General features: G+C 35.0%; 1 non-coding gene across 1 annotated transcript; it reads right to left on the bottom strand.

Annotated features, from left to right (window-relative positions):
- Positions 1–12,208: 12,208 nt before the first annotated feature.
- On the bottom strand, positions 12,209–12,315 carry LOC116278827 (U6 spliceosomal RNA). The gene has a single exon (XR_004188185.1). It is a non-coding gene; the product is annotated as a U6 spliceosomal RNA (small nuclear RNA).
- Between the last annotated feature and the right edge of the window lie 3,246 nt (positions 12,316–15,561).

Genomic DNA, 15,561 nt, shown 5'->3' with positions numbered 1-15,561 from the left:
CACGGATAGCAACTGGTGGAACTAGGCTTGAACCCAGGCTGCTGGCTCTGGAATCCACTGTGATTAATCCTTACGTTGTTCTGCCTCATGTATTTCAAATATATTAGTGATATATGAGTGATACAAAAGTGGATTGCAGGTTAATATTCTTAAACAAGTCTTTAAAGATTAAGAAATATAAGAGCTTTTTATCTTTTCTCAACAAAGTTAAAATTTGACTTTTCTAACGTAAAATAATGAAACAAGACTTTTGTAGAATTTCAAATACAAGAATATAACCATCATTAAGGTTTGATGCTCTCACGGGCAGATTAACACAAATGAGTAAATATTCATTTTATTTATATGAACCACTTTTAGAGGAGATTTCTGCCTGAAGCAGAGTCAAAGCTACTGTTAACCACGAACTATTCTTGGTGATTAACCCAAAACATACCCCATTAGCACAGACAATAAGATTCACTAGTAATAAGTAATATTTAATTCCTATCCCAATTTTTCAATTCAAAGTTCACCATATTTGAGTTTTAAGGCGCTTCATGTTTATGATTTGTAGGTGGGTTTTTATATACAAATATAAATTTAAAAGTGGGTGATAAAAATGATAAATCATCCTCTTACTAGGAAATATGTGTATGTATTCTGTCTTTTGACTGTTTACTAAGCATATGGTACTCATGAAACTGATGTTTATGAAGCTTTCTGAAAATATTAAAGATTGTATTTTAGAGAATATTGGTATATTGCTTGAAAGTAGACATTGAGTGTTAATACTCTCAATTCTTTAATAAATGAAAATAGAGAAACAATTAATTCTACTATTCTAAAAATAACTAGGGATAAACTATAGACAGGTTATTTTAAGAGGCCCTTTTAAATTGTGGATTTGAGAAAGAATATCCTTTATTGTAAATTGCCAATTATTTCTAACAACAGAGGTTTCCTCAATTGTGATAACAAATAATGTTAGGAGAATAAACTCACAATGTGTCCCCTTTTGCTTTTTTCACAAATTGCTGTAACTTTTTTGACAAACTGTGGCAAAATGTTAATTGTAGAATTTTAGGATTAATGAATTTATTATCAATTAATATTTTTCACGGAAACAATCCATAAAATACACTGAGTCTGGTTAAGTGAGCAAAGTACATAAACTTTTACTTAGTTTGAAATTTGGTGTAGCAACTCTTGACTACTTAGAATTATCTTTATTAATAGGCCCAGAGATGTGGAAAGGAAGGTTAAATGTGGAAAGGAAGGGTAAGTAGAAATATTAAAATTATTGGTTATGACTAGATGTTCACTATTGATGATTTTATTATCCATACTACAACTACTTTGCTATTGCTAAAGAACAGCAAGAATTTTTTATATCATCTATACTGGTGAGTCTTTACACAATAGTGAAGAGATAGATGATCTTACAGAAGGGAGCATATTAATATACATTTTAGAATTTTCTTACACTGTTATCATAAGTTGTTAAGCCTTACTTAATTATTCTGACACTTCAGAAAATCCTTCTACTTCATCTTCACAAAGAACATTTTTAAGTTAACATACAACACATTTAAAAAATCAGCTTAATAAGGAGAACACATACTATCAAAGCATTTGACAATAACGTTATATTTTAAAGTCTCTACTAAAAAGATGGCCTCTTATCTCTAAATCTTTCTTCCAGGATTACTTGTTTCAATTATTTACCTATTCATTAATTCTTTTATTCATTTCCATCTTTTCCCCAAGAGGTTTCAAAACTCTTTACTAAAAAGATTAATCAAACAAAAATAATATAGTAGAAATAAAAGGGGGAAATCAGGGCTAAAAACAGGAAAGCAAGCATTCCGACATTAAAGATTAACACTGTTGCTGTAATTGAGCATAAAACCCACATTTAAGTTTCCTGGCAGGCAAGGTAAAAAAATACAAAGCAGCAAGTTACAAATCTCTCAGAGAAAAGAAAACATAGCTACAATTTGCTCTGAAAAAACAAAGCTTTTCCAAGTAGAAAACTTTGAGAAAAATGATTCATGGGAGGCAGTGTTTTGCAAATTGTAAGTCAGCCCATGAAATAACGTCGCTGATCCAGATCAAAACTTTTTTAAATTGAAATTTAATCCAGTCAGTTTTTGTTATTTATAGCAGTTATATTTCTACAGAGTCCCTGCAAACGCTAAATTAGCAAATACTGAATCACTGCCCCTGGGGAAATACAGGATTAGGTACCTGTGAGCCTCTGGTCACATTCTTGTAAACCTATCAATACATAACCCTGTTTTATGTGTGTTTCTGTTTAAAAGACACCTTATTTAATACATATTGTTGATTCATTAGCATTGAACTCATGGCCAACAGCACTATAACTCATGCCTGAACTAAGTTTATCTAACATACATATTTTCTCAGTAAGGCAAATCACAGCCCTCTTGTGCTTAGAAGCACTAAACAGTGCTTCAGCACTATGCTGGGGGCCGTTTAAAACAGCAAAATTGCCACAAAAAGCACAACAGTATGAAAAACTTTTACAGTATAAGTAAAACAAGAAAGCAGTGCATCTCACCATGTTTGACCATAGCTGGTACGTGCCTGTCTGGTGACGCAAACTTTTCACCATGCTGCATACCTTACAAATGATTGTGAAAGTACTATGAGTATTGATTTTGGTCTTAACAAACAAACTTTAGGGTTGAGGCAAATCTGCAAATATAGAGTCTACCAATAATGAAGACTGACTGTATACTGGAAGTGGATGGAGAGGAATAAAGCAGAAAAAAAAAAATTAGAGCTCATCCCAGGCAGTTAGGATAAATATTATTTCATGAAAGATTTTTCAGAGCTAATACGGATTCTGATATTGATGTATGCATAAAAATCCATGTTCATAGATACACAAAATCACCATGAGAAAATCCTTACTATCAATTTTTTTCATGTTTAGAAATTACTGGAATAGAGATTATACAGTGGACAATTCAATAGCAAATTCTGAAACAATTTCATTGACTAGTTTTTCTGAGGAGTCTTTACTCGTAAAGACCCATTAGGAAACATTTCAAGAATCCATAGGAGAGTTAACGAGGGCCTCTTTTAGGGCTGTGACCATGGAAAAGAAGAGAATAAGGCAGATGTGAGGCTACTGAAAACATGGGATAATTCTCGTTGACTGAATGTGGAGTGCAGGAAGGGTGATGAAGAGACAGGGATAATTTAGAAAGGGAAATCTAAACTAGTTGAGAATTGTGATTCCACTTTTGAAGAAAGAAAATACGTAAGTAAAAGTTTTTTTGGTTTTTATTTGTTTAAGGAAAAGATATTAAGAACATGAAAGAAATGAAGTAGAAGATTTAAAAAGATTAAGTAATATAGCTAAAATCTTTTTATTTCTTTCACACTCTCCTAAAAGTGTAAAAAAATAATTAACATAACTTTTTAAAATATTACAAATACGCTAAAGAAAAGCATTATTGCTATAACATGTCTAGCATGTTGCAAAGACCCAAGAGATGTGAGCCACCTGTAAAGTGGTGTGCCAGCCATGTCAGTTGGGGGTCGGGAGATGGTATATCACAAAAAGAAAAAAAAAAATCATGTCAGGGTTTAAGAAAATAAAAATATTATTTCTATTTTTTAGCTCAGAAGAAGTGAGGTACCATGAGGAAGGGTGAGAAAACTATAGAAATAAAATAGGAATACCTGAGGCAATGAAAATCAAGTTGCAGTTATAGTGATATGGGGAAGTACCAATGAATCCCCCATCTGTTCAAGGTCAAATCACACTGTTGGCTTCTTCAGAATATCCCAAGATGTTTTCCAAGAACTTTAGAAATTATGAAGCTTCAGTGTAAGAAATCCTACCCCAATTAGTTTTTTTATTTTCTTCCTTTCTTTTCTTTTTTCCTTCCTCCAAGACCAATTTGCTAACAGAAAATAAAGTGCTTTAAGAACAACAACATGTTGCTTTTCAATGTCTAAATCCCCGCGTGTATTATGTCTTCATCCCATAACATGTTTTGAATCTGCTATGAGTTGCCAGGGATAAAGGCTCTCACTGTTTATTATTTTCCTTCAGTTACTATGAGATTTTTGTCTCAGTTTGTGTCCCTGGGTTTCTGCATCTAACTCACCCCAAAAAAGCAAAGCATGTAATAACCTTTCATGAAAGAGAATGTGAAAATGAATATATGTATGTATACACATGACTGGGACACTGCTGTACACCAGAAACTGAAACAGTGTAACTGACTGTACTTCAATTAAAAAAAAAGCAAAGCACATTCCCTCTGGCCACCAAAACCATATGGATGACAAACATCCAAAAGGTATAATTACAGTTCTACTGTTAAGACTTTGATGCATTTTGAGATGTAAATATAAATCTCACGGAGTTTCAGTTTACAAGACTCTTAAAATTTGTTAAGAGTTTTGGTTACAATTAAACACACTCAAAACATTTTTTGTATAACAGTACTAACATTAATTGTGTGTCTGAAGCTAAATTATGAGCTTCATTTAGAGCTACTGAACGTAGATACTATGAAGATAATATTAGTAAGACTTTAAATATTTTCTCTTGGGATAAAGAATTTTATCAAATAAGGTAAACACAAAAATTCTAGGCCTTAGTGAGATTCTCCATGCTTGTGAATTTTAGATCAATTAAAAAGACAGCAATTTGTTCAGTAGTTTATGGTAGTTTAAGAAAACACAGATAAACTTACTTTAACGTTTCAAAGTCTGGATTCCATGATATACTGAATCATAGTAACAATATTTCTTGTTTTTACCTTTTATAATTTTTATTATCAACTATCACTGAATTATTGAAAACAAAAGGTCTTATTTTCATTTCTGCCTAACGAAAATCTATTGTTTTCATCCCATATTAGAAATATACTCAAATTTCATACCTCATTTTGTTGAAAATTCTGTAAAGCAAAGGAGAACTTAAAGAAAAATCAAACATCCTTCAATATAGAAATAACAGGGTATTTTATTTTTCATTTTTTCCTGTGCTCTGTGTTGGTCCTAACCAGTACCCAGCTCCCTGCTCACCCTGATCCCAACCTTCTGCCCTCATCTCTTAGTACCTAAGATTGGCTTTGTCTGTTCTTAACATTGAAATCACACCTTAATATTATTAGACAGATTTATTTAATAAAAACCACATTATTTCTAAATGACATTCCCCTTTTCAGAAGTTTACATAATCTGCCAGAAATGTACCCCAGCACTGACCTTGTTTTCTTTAGTAGTAACAAGCTTTCAATAAAACAATCTGACAGTCAACAGCAAAAAGCTGTTTGTCTCACCTTAATATATAATTGCAAGGATAAGTATCATGCTTCTTTATATGGACATATTTATATAAGCACATAGACATGGGGGTTGTTGACTAGTACAAAAACATATCCAAATGCTCCTTACATTCAAATCCAGCTAGTTATGGTTTGTTTTAATCTTTGAAAACATGTTTGAAAGTTCTGTGGGCTTACTTCACATATTATTTCCAGTTAAACTTTAACACAAACCGACTTTTTCCCTCTACGTAGCTACTCTGCAACTGCCGTCAGACAGCAGGAGCTCTGCACGTAGACTCACGGTAACAGCGGCCTCTAGAAGGATGTGATTTCTAGCCCATTCAGTCTCCTGCAGAAAAGCCCAGATTGTATTTCAAACCAAAATAAAAGTTTCTTTGGAAATGATTCTTTATTCCCCACCTTTACTACCTACTAGAACAAGTAATCAATCAAGACGGGAAATGGATATTCAACATTAGGTTTGTAACCAAAATGTGAATGTTCCAACAAAGAGTATGTATGCTTGTATTCCAAAGAAATATGGGAATGGGTGGGTAAGCACTTCAGAAACCTCCCTCAAAGAAATCCTATGAAAGTAAGAGATGATAAAATCACTTTTCCCTCCAGTGAATGGATTATCCAATATCTAAATTTCTTCTGGGCATTTATTTAGTTCATGAACTTAATCTATCACATTTGATGTCAAGGTTGCCTAAAATGCTTTTGCATTCTTGTCACTTGCTGAAGGCCTACCAACCTTTCAAGACTCAGTAAAAACAACATTTTACTTTGAAATGTTCACAGGTTACACAAACACATTTAGGTATTCTTCTGTAATTCTGCTTTCAGAACAGCGTTTCCTAAACTTTAACATTTAACTTTGCGCACAGCACAGCATCCAGTATCTATTGTTGAATATATTTGGGCATATAAAATAGAACTGTTTGTTAATTATTTTAAAATAAAAATCTCCACTCAGTGAACTCTAGGTTCTATTTTACACCACCCCTCCATGAATCTTCCTCACCATTCAAGTCAAAACAGTTTTGTTCTTCTCTGAGTTCTGTTATACACCCAACTCATTTGTTGTTTCCCTTGTTCTGTATTGCATGCCATTCTTCAGGACCTCATATTTTCTAACAAAAAGAACGAAAATTTCTGAAAGGCAGGAAGAGTCCAGCATAGCCCAGAGTCTAGTCCATTGTCTGCAGTAATGGCTCTGCATTGAGCAGAGATTCGCCCAAAAGTTCTTGAGTAAAGGCTATCTATCCTGGCCTGATACTAGAAGGCTTTAAATTTTTTCAAACTTAATTCTGGTGTCAGACTAAAGTCTTTATCATCCTTGACCCGCGAAAGTATGTCAATGACCAAAACACCCTTCAAACAGGGGGAAATCTTCTTTCCCATTCACATCATCTCTAAAAATATCATAATGCGTCTATAGTGTTCATTTAATAGGTGCTTCCAATGTGAATTTAAGATATGCTCGGCTTCTCCATGTCAAAACTTTAATAAACTAGCCAAAACCTTAAAACAGAATAACAGGGAAATACAGGTTGTGGTTTATGTTGGAGGAATTGCCATTAGCCTTACTACAAGGCTAATCTTCAAACATGACTCTAGAGAAAAGGTCAGCAGCCTGAACTCAAACAGAAAAGGTTGTTAACAGATGAATGCAATGATGAGGGCTCTCGTGGGTGGGTCAGCTCCGTGACTTTTGACCACCTCAAAAACACAAGCTGTGAAAACACAAGCATTCCTTCATTTTACTTATCATTTGGATCCTAAGCTCCGATTCACTTTTTTTCAAAACTTATTTTGGAGCCAACAGCGATTGGTAAGTGAAAAGGCTACCTGGGGCTGATTGTCAGCAGCAGCAGGGCCCCGCATCGAGGAGAATTATGGCTCTTGTTCACAAGAGCATGTTTATAATACATCTGAAATTGCCTGGCAGAGGGTCTTTGAGGAGACTGCAGAGCAAGGGTGGAAAGAGATAAGAAAATGGCTTGAAAAAGACACTCTAGTGATTTAGAAAGTTCTTTGGGGGGATATTTTCCCTCTCTTTTCAGTCTTTTCCATTCTTTATCAACTCGATTTTATTTAGTATCTGTATATGAAGTTTAATACTTGCTTTTTAATTTTTTTCTAACTAAATAACTGTGTGCAAGGTCCAGATGATTCTCAGCAGTCACACACTTTGCATTTAATGCCCATTTAGTTACCTGGGGACAACTTGCCTCAGACACCTGGACTTGATGTGGCAGCCCTTTACAAGCCACTACCTGACCAGGCCTGAGGAGTGAAACAGTGTGATAGGCTCAGACAGACCTGGGGTGCTATTCCTCAACTACTAACTGTGTGACATTGTGAAGGACACTTACCTTCTCTGAGCTTGGGCGGCAGAACTAGAAAAGGCCTGGGAGGGGAAGGTGTGACAAGTATTAAAATACAAGTGTCACAAATTACATTTCAGGACTACTTTTAAACTATTCTCACCAAAGAGCATCTTCACGATAGACAAATTTTCAATTCTCACGATGTGGTCACTTACAAATGAAGATTACATATTATTCAACATATTATCACATAGTTCTTTCTGTTTGAAGGGGCCAAAGTCTAGATATAACGTGTAACCCCACTAAATTCTATTCCTGAGAACAAAGGGTAATTTCTGCTCAGCAATCCTCAGTGGGTATGTAAATGAATGCTGCTGAGATATTCAGAAGCTGATACCAATACAAAGTGAAGTGTAATAATCTAAATGTGCCATTGCTTTCCCCTGCTACTAATTACTTGCTTTAGGCTTTTTTCACCAATATTTTGTCTCCCTGACTTTACTGTACAGACTGAATGGACACCCAACTACATAGGATCACTACAATTTCTTAACACAACTTTCAAGCCTTGTTATTATTTTATTGGCTTTTTTGCTACTCTGGCTGTGACCACTTCGCAGAATTGGCTAAAGTGCAAAACGGCCCAAATCACAGTTTGTATGGGCTAAATAACTCTTTGTTGCATGGAAATAGAAATCACTCTGACAACAGGGAACACATTCATTGGTTAAAAGGAAGATCTAAACTACTGCATCTCAGAAGGTATGGTCACCCAAAGACTAACAGATAACCACTGATTTACTAAAAAGTTAGAGGGCACAAAATAAAATTGAATTGTCTCTATGACGCTTGGTAGTATCTTCCCTCTGCATGAAATAATTCTTTCCATTGTTAAGTACAGCCACTCTACCTCCATCCCTGTTTCCTCAGAAAGACTCAGACGTACTGATCAAGCTTAAAGGCAAATCCAAAGGATGTTTACCGTGCTTACTCAGAGACAGCCTCTCCTTTCGTACACAAAGTCCTTGTGTCTAGCAAAAGCTCACTAGCTAGCTTACCCTTCTATCAGAACAAGTTGTGAACTTGAGAGGCTCTTAAGGCTCTCTTGATAATTAGTTCCTTATAGACCTGCTCCTCCAACACTAATTTAATAGACATAAATCCAAAGATTTATTCAGCTTATGCTTGAGCCATACTTGGAGCCACCAATCACTGACCATACAGGTAACTGAGAATAATTTTCCTGTTACTTATTTTACAGGGATTCAATATGATTTTATACCAAAATAATCTGTTTTCGAATGACTCCCGCTACATAAAAGTGATGATAGTAGACGAGGACACGGAGATGTATGAAAAGCCCAGAGCAGCCACCCCAACTCATCCTTTCCCTTACAACCACCTCCCCTTCATTTCAAGAAAAGCAACTTGAAAACTGGACTAAATCATTCTAATCAGAGTCACATTCTCTAAATTATGCATGAGTGTCAGAAATTAGGAGAATTAAAAGAATAAACGAAATTTGGGGAAGCACCTAAATATTAGTATCAACTTACAATTTGTATTATTAATGAAGCAATATAGAACAGAATAATAGAATTTTACAAATATTAATAAACATTGCACCCTGAACACTATGTCTACAACTGTGCTAATAAGCAACATTCCTTACTCATTCTCATTTACTCCTAACAACAATAATTGACAGCTTCATTTTATAGTAGAGAAAAATGAGTCTTGGGAAAGGCTAAATAATTAACCCAAAGTCAACCAAATATTAAATGGAATAGCTAGGATTCAGATACAGGTCTCTAGCCAACTCCAGAGATTTTGATCTCTATTCTTTGCTCCCATTTTCATTGATTCATTCATTTTTTTTATTCTTTCAAAAGATATTTACTGAACATCATCAAGGTTTTGGAGTTGACATTCTGATGTAGACAAGAAACGAGAAAGACAGTTCCTATCTTTAAAAAAATTTATAGTTACCTGGCATACTATCTTTAAAGGACTCAACATGTAAGAAGTGTATCTGAACAATGATATAATTATCCTTGGTTGCATAATAACTTAATTTTTTTCCACTTGACAAACACTAACATCTTGGAAGAGATCCAGAAGGACTAGCAAAGACCCTCCCCCAAAATTATTCTGAATATAGATGCAAAGGAGAAGCAATGGAGGGTAATCCAGAATCAAATTGTACATGCCCTGAATGGCTGGGTAAGTGCTCAACAATTTATGAAACAACCTCAGTTTCTGAGAAAGGGAATTCCGTATTTAATAATGCTAGCTAAAATACAAAATAATTCAAAATTGACTGTTCTATCTTTGTGAAAACACTTGTGGGAATAATCTAGAAGACAGGATGGTATCAGACAAAGAACATAAACTATGGAGCCAAAAAAAATCTGTGTTTGAACCCTGGCTGATCCATGTTCTGGGCAAAATACTTAAATTCTCTGAAACTGTTCTCACATCAGTAAACTAGAGATGATAATAATGTTATCCATCTTAAAGGAGTGCTGTGAAATAATCAAGAAATACTCTACACCAGAGAGAGACTCAGTACATGGTATAGCTTTTAGCACTGCTCTATCTTATGTCCTTTTATCCTCAGGAATAGCATGATATATAGGTCCCCTTGTCTTCTCTCCTTACTGTAGGTGAATTCCTCCTAAAGCCACATATTTGGTCAATGAAAAAAAACTTTATGATTAAAATAAAATGAATTAATTCTAGGACACATGAGGTATTATTCTCCTCTGAGAGACTATTCAAACTCAAACTCAACTCCAAAACACCTATTATCATATTCAGAAAATAGGTTTTTTTTCTCTTCTATTTTTTAAAACCAACCTTATGGCGGTATAATTTAACATACAGTAAAATTTAAATTTTTTTGTGTATAGTTCTATGACTTCTGACAAACACATATAGTCATATAACCACCAAAATCAAAATACAAACTGTTTCACCACCCCCAAATTTCCTCATGCCTATTTGTGGTCCATCCCTCACAACACCCAAAGCCCCTGGCAATTCTGATTTGTTTTTCTGTGCCAATAGTTCTGCCTTCTCAGAATGTCATAACAGAACCATCACGTGTTATAAAGTAGTCTTTCAAACTTGGCTTTCCTTACTGAGCATAATGCACTGATATTCATCCATGTGATTGCATGTACCAGTAGTTGTCCTTTTATTTTACAGTATTTCATTGTAAGGATGCACCATAGTTTGTTCAGTTGAAGGACATTTTGATCTTTACAATTTGGGGCAATTATGAATAAAACCAATACAAACTTTCACTTGCAAGTATTTGTTGAATGCAAGTTTTTTTTTAACAATATAACATTTTTTATTGATTTATAATCATTTTACAGTGTTGTGTCAAATTCCAGTGTAGAACACGATTTTTCAGTTATACATGAACATATATATATTCATTGTCACATTTTTTCCTCTGTGCGCCACCATAAGATCTTGTGTATATTTCCCTGTGCTATACAGAATAGATAAACAAGATTATACTGAATGTAAGTTTTCATTTCTCATAGGTTTTCAAATTCATACTAGGTAAATATCTAGATTTGGAACTGTCAGATTGAATGGTAAATGTAGCTTTACTTTATGAGAAACTGCCAAATGGCTTTCTATAGTAGCTGTACAATTCTGCGTTTGCACCAGTGATATATCAGAATTTCAGCTGTTTCACATCTCCAACAGTACTTTTAAAAAGAGGCATTCTAATCGGTGTGAAGTGATATCTCATGATGGTTTCAATTTGCATTTCACAAATGACAGCTAACTTAAGTTTGGCCAGCACTCTGCCTTCCCTGTTGTTAAATATTTTTCATAACACACCTTTACCCTGTAGACAAAAAATGTTGCCTGCCATTTCAGTAAACAAAGGATGTTACTGTCATAAAACCATCAGCCACTGCAGCCACCCCAACAGTGTACCCTGAAGGGAATTCAAGATGGAGAAAAAAAGGATACTGGCCCTAGGCAGTTAAGAAGTATATCAAAAGAATGATTTCAGTAAGCCCAGAATCTTGCATAGTCTCATACATAGAAAAGCACTAAAATCATTAACTTGAGATGTGTTTTTTGTGAGTAGCAGTAACTTTTTGATGTCGGACTACATTTTTTTTCAGCAAAACTCCTCAATATCCTGGCTCCTTCCTTATCTCTTTGGAACAGTCCCTCAGAGCTGTCTGAGGCTGCTACCCAGGCTACAGTCCTCAATAGGTCCCTAAGTAAAATACACCTTTCAACTTTAAGGTTGTGCTGTTTTTTTTTCAGTCAACAATGCCTTCTCATAATTTAAGGTAATGGGAAATACATTAAGATAATGTAAACCTTTGTGAGACAGACAATATCCCACTGCAGTACTCAACCACACCTCAATATTTGTGTGCACAGATTTTACTATACAATTTTGCCATTCTTTCTATGCTGTTGTGTAGTTTTCTTCTGATTTTTTTTACATCTGAGAACATTATATTTCCCAACTAGCTTGAGTCTTCAAAAAGACAGTAAGTTAATGATCTCTATATTAAACTTTTTTTTTTAAATATGGAACACTTCGTGCATTTCCATGTCATCCTTGTGCCAGGGCCATGCTAGTCTTCTCTGTATTGTTCTAATTTTAGTGTATGTGCTGCTGAAGTGAGCACTATCTTAAATTTGTATTATACTAAGGGCCTTACCCCACAAATGCTTGTGAAGTGAACTGAGAGCATTTAAGTCACAACTTTGTCCTGTCCTTCTCCAAGCTAAACGTCACCACTTGCTGATAGTCAAAAATGAACAGAAGACAAAGAAGGAAGTATTAAGGGCATGGAAACATTTGAGAGCCTAAGAGGGGACTGGTGAGAACTATAAAGAAAGCTGAAGAGAAAATGCAAAGTGAAGTATTATCCAAAGTAAACTAAAAACCACAAAAGTAAGAGGCATTAGAAAAATAAGCAAAGGGAATATTGAAAAATACAAGAAAAGGAAATAATTCAACATATTACAGGGTAGGACTGAAGAAAAGAAATATGACAAAAATACTTATATGCGAATACATCTATTTTGTTGATAATATTTATTTTCTTGGTCTATAAGTTAAATATTTTTAAGTTAAATTAATCCTTCTGATTAAGATGTAGAATGATAAGTAATATATTATTTGCTACATTTCTGGGGATAATGCTTAAACAGATTTTTTTCTATTAACAAATCTCCTGAACTTTTATGAAAATGGAAAACATTAATACAGACTCAAAACAGCCAAGATACTAACATGTAAGTGAGACTGAGGAGATGACAGGAGAGACCTAGTGACCCCCTGATGACCATCATCATAGTACTATGACTTTAAATACTAGTGAACACTGACAACAACCCTTCCACTACTCTGAACTCTGTGTATTCAACTGCTCACACAGTATCTCCCTTTGAATATCAGATACTATGTCTAAATTTTTTCATGGTCAAAACAGGCGTCCTTACATGCTCTTCACATCTGCTCTAACTCCAGTTTCCTCCAACTCAGTCAATGACAACTCTAGTCTTCCACTTGCCAAAACCTTAGTCATTCTTCACTTTTTCTTAAAACCACTCTATTCCATCAACAAGGCCAAAATATACCCAGAATCCTACCACTTCTTATCTCAATAACCAAAGCTACCATCTTCTCACCAGAATTACTGCAACAGCCTTCTAACTGGTCGCCCTGTTTTCACCCTTGTTTCTCTGGGCTTACCTCTTACCAATTCCTGTCTGGCTCATTCTTTTCTACGCACATGTCTTCCTTCCTCTTGGATCATGCCAAGTAAGCTCCCCTCATTGGCCCTTGGTACTTTGTCTTTACTGTCTCTGAAATGTCTTCCCCCCAGATACATACATGCATCTTTCCATCCTTCCTTTCAATCTCTGCTCAAAGGACATCTTCCTTCTCACAAAGGCTTTCTCTGACCATTCTGCAGTTTTCTGCCATCCAAATTATTGATTTACTTTTCTCAAGAGCACTTGCACTACCCAACATTTTTATGTATTTGTTTACTATTTATTCTATCATCATCTGGGTCCCCCAACTAGAACCTAAACTCCATGAGGGATTTAGCCTACTTTGTTCACTTGAATTCCTAGTGCCCAAAAGAATGAGTAGCTCACAAAATGAGGCAATATGGATTTGTTAAACAGATGAATGATTGATTTAGGATCCTAAAGTAAGGTCACAGCAAGTAGCAAGTGGTGGAGTGGGTATATTAATCCAGCACTTTAACTCCAGATCAGTGTCCTTAATCATTCTGCTCTACTAATCTTGGGAATTAGAAGACATAATTTAGGTTAATTTTCCATGACAACATTTGATACATGATTATTACTGAATAAGTGACAAATATCTTTTTATTTCCAGGACTTTCTCAACTTCAATCTCCTCAAAGGTTGGTAAAAGGAGATGAAATCTGTCAACAGTCATATTCTACTTGGTATTTCCCCAAGTTTTAGTAAAGTGGGGTCTCTCCTAGTCATCTGTCACAACATACATATAGTATCCTTCCCTTCCTGATGCTGAATATGAGGGAATAAAAGGTATAGAATACACCAAGAGACAAAGAACATGATAGACAAACAGACAGACAGACAAAAAGAATATCCCATATATCCCTTAGATAGATAGATAGATAGATAGAGATAGATATAGATATAGATAGATCTACCAAGCATGGGTTGCTATCATTTGAACAAGCAAATTTCAGATTCCCTTGGCCTGACTTGAAAGTTCAACAAAATTATATGCCCAGAGCCAAGGCAATGTTGTCTTCAGTTCTGTCTCTTTCCTCAGTGTCCCGATTTTTCCCTCATCCACACTACTGAATGTTTAGTGGGTTCCAGTCAAGGTCAGCAGCAGATGGACAACTGGAACTACTCAGAAATTAACAATATGTAGGTTTTAATACACAAAGAAATTTTTGAAGTAATTTTCTGATCTACAACCTTGGAAATCCCAGATAAAGTAATGGGTCTCAAATGTGTATGCAGAACCCTGAGGTATGGTATAGGAAATCTACTGGGTAGACAAGAAAATATTAGAACTGCTATGTATTTTCATTTCTAATAAAATAAGAAACACTAAGTTTCCATGATAATTAATCCATGGTCCTACAGTAGTAGTATATATAATTTACACATGAACCTTCATATATTGGAGTGCAAGGTAAAATTATTTTACTGCTAGTATTACAGGATCAGGACAGATTCAATTATATCAGTTTTCTTTCTCTGAGTAACTGATTACTACAAACTTAACAGCTTTAAAAAAAAAAAACCCACACATGTATTATCATGCAGTTTCCATGGGTCACGAGTACTGGCATGGTTTAGCTGTTCCCTTATCTGCAGCCTCAACTATAGAAGAATTCTGCTTCCAAGCTCATTCAAGGCTTCTGAAAGAATTTGTTTCCTTGTAGTTTTACGACTGAGGGAGGATCTCAGATCCTAAAGCCATCCTGCCACATAGCCTTCTCCACAGGCAGTTCACATATGGCTGTTTGCTTCTTCACAACCAAAAGGAAACGCTCTCTAGCTCTAGTCTACAAAGGCAAAGTTTCATTTAATAAAATGCAATCACAAGAGTAACAACCCATCATCTTTGCCACATTCTATTGTTTAGGTACAAGCTACAGGTTCTACCTGTACTCAAGGGGAGGGGATTATACAAGGATATGGAACACTGGAGACCACATTCCGGTGGGTCTTCCATGGAGACCACTCAAAAGGAAATCCAAAGATCTTTGTAGTCTCAAAATACTTGGATTTATTTTAATTTTTTAAAAACCTAGCTAAAATATGCCTTTCCTCCCGAAAAATTCATTGCATCAATCCAGTTCAACTCTGGTTACTTCCTACATTGCATTTATTGGTCAATTATA

Source organism: Vicugna pacos, chromosome 7 (genome assembly GCF_048564905.1).
Source record: "Vicugna pacos chromosome 7, VicPac4, whole genome shotgun sequence".
Classification (NCBI taxonomy): Eukaryota; Metazoa; Chordata; class Mammalia; order Artiodactyla; family Camelidae; genus Vicugna; species Vicugna pacos.
This window is presented reverse-complemented; position numbering and strand designations above follow the sequence as displayed.